A 2,336-nucleotide genomic window follows, 5' to 3' on the forward strand; every position below is an offset into this window, starting at 1 on the left:
ACTCAATGATTAAATTGTATTTGCTATCTGCAGCCCCAGTGCAACGATGCCAGGGGTTCTTATATCCAACCACCCATTAGAAACAACTAAGGAAATAGAAGAAATGCTGATTTCAGGGACCGGCCCCAGGAACTCTGTTATAATTGGTCTGAGGAGTGGGGAGACGGGGACAGCGCCTCAAAAGATTCTAAAACGAAACAAGCTAGGGAACTCTCAAGCTGTGGAATGTGTAACCTGGCTTACTTTAACTCTCTCATAGACCCTGGTGGGTTTATGAGAGGAGAGTTTCACCCTTGTTTTACAGACCAGGGCACAGAGGCATAGTGGGAACAAATGATTTCTCTAGAGAGGCTTCTGTGACTTGCTGGTGAGAAAATTCACCAGACAGAAAGCTGGATTAGTGCTGAAGGGTTTGTGAGTAATTTCTAACAATGACATTATGATTATGGAAATAGAGTTCACTCACACAGCAAATGTTTAACAGGTGCTATGCCAGGCTCTGTCTGGGGGACTGAGAAATGAAATGGTGTTCAAGGCAGTCTCTGGCTTTGCTCTAATGAACTCAGGCTGGCATGAGAGGTGGGGGATTGTTCTGTTTCCTCAAAGAAGAAATGTGTAAATAGGAGAGTCATTCAGTGGTGGAGCCTGAGTTCTGTCCCCAGTACTAAAAAAAGAAAGAAAGTAAAGAGAAGAAACAAACAAGATATAAAGCAGAAGGACTCCAGCCTCAGAGACCATTGAGTGCAGTGATAATAATACATATTGTTATATGTTATCTTGTATATAATGTATTATATATGATCTATTACATAGCATATTATACATTATATCATATATCATGTATCATGTCACATATTGCATATCATATTACACATTACATATCACATTTATGTTATATGTCATTATATGATATGCATCCTATATTCTATATTCTATACTATATACCATATACTACATACTATATACCATATATCACATATTATCACATATCATATATATATACATATATATATATATATATATATATACACACACATTGTTTTATATATATAAGAGAGATGTGGTGGTGTATGCTTGTAATCCCAGTGTTGGGAGGCAGAGAGAGGAGGATACCCAGGGACTCAGTGGTCAGCCAGCCTAACCTATTTGGAAAATCCCAGGACAATGAAAAATCCTGTCTCAAAAACACAAGGTATATGGCACTTGAGGAATGACAGCTGAGGTTGTCCTCTGGTCACTGCATTCACACAGGTGCACCTGCACACACATGCATATGCCCAGGTACACATGCAAGAATAGACACACAAATGTTAGGTCTTGGGGTAAAATATGAGTCTACCCAGGACCTGTGGATGCAGAGCTAGCCTATTCATGTATGAATTCTAGATGTTAATTATTTGCTTCCTTTATTGCTGTGACAAAGTACCTTGAACTAGGTAACTTACAGACAACATAAATTTACTGCTCACAGGTTCAGAGGCTGGGAGATTGAAGATCAGAGGGCCAGCAGATTCCACATGTGGGGACAGATGGAATTCTCTGTTCCACAGATGGCACCTTCTTCCTGAGTCCATGTGTGGCAGAAGAGGCAAACACATTCCCTCAACCACTTTTTATCACAGCCCAGAAGATTTTACCCCCATGACCTGATCATGCCCCTGCCAAACACACCATTTCCTAGCACCTTTGCATTGAGGATTTTTAGACTAGGAATTTGGGGGGGTGGAGACACAGTCAGCCAATTTTGGTAACAGTTCTGCCAGCCTTACTGAGAACTCTACAGCTTATTTTAAGTGAAGGGAGCTTGGGGCGTGGATGGGGGTGTCAACAGAAACAGGCACTGCATAGGAAAGAGTAGAGGATGCTCACCCGCCATGTCCAGAAATAGAAGCAGCAAGCTTGTGATATCTGTGTCATCTCAGGGTGTGCAGTTGAACTTCTTGAGTGTGTTTGGGTTTGTTATTAAAGCTCATAATGGTTTCAACAGCAGTTATTTTCCTGTGTATAAAATTAATGGGAGTCTCATTTTCTCTCCTTTTATAGAAATCATTTTAGAGATTATAGGGTAAATTTGCAGAAAAGGGAGTATATGAATTACATCAGATTAAGGGTATTTTTATAGAAATAGTCAATTATGCTGGTGGGGGCTGTTACTCAATAAACAGAGAGCTAGGATGAAGTAGAGCATACATGGCTGATTTTAGTAGCTAATGTCTAGCTCATTTCAAATACACACTGCACTTAAAAATCTTTCTCTCCCTTTCCTTCTCCCCCTCTCCCTTTTCTTTCCTCTCTCTCTCTCTCTCTCTCTCTCTCTCTCTCTCTCTCTCTCTCTC

The sequence above is a fragment of the Grammomys surdaster genome, unplaced genomic scaffold (genome assembly GCF_004785775.1).
Source record: "Grammomys surdaster isolate TR1022 unplaced genomic scaffold, NIH_TR_1.0 165, whole genome shotgun sequence".
Lineage (NCBI taxonomy): Eukaryota > Metazoa > Chordata > Mammalia > Rodentia > Muridae > Grammomys > Grammomys surdaster.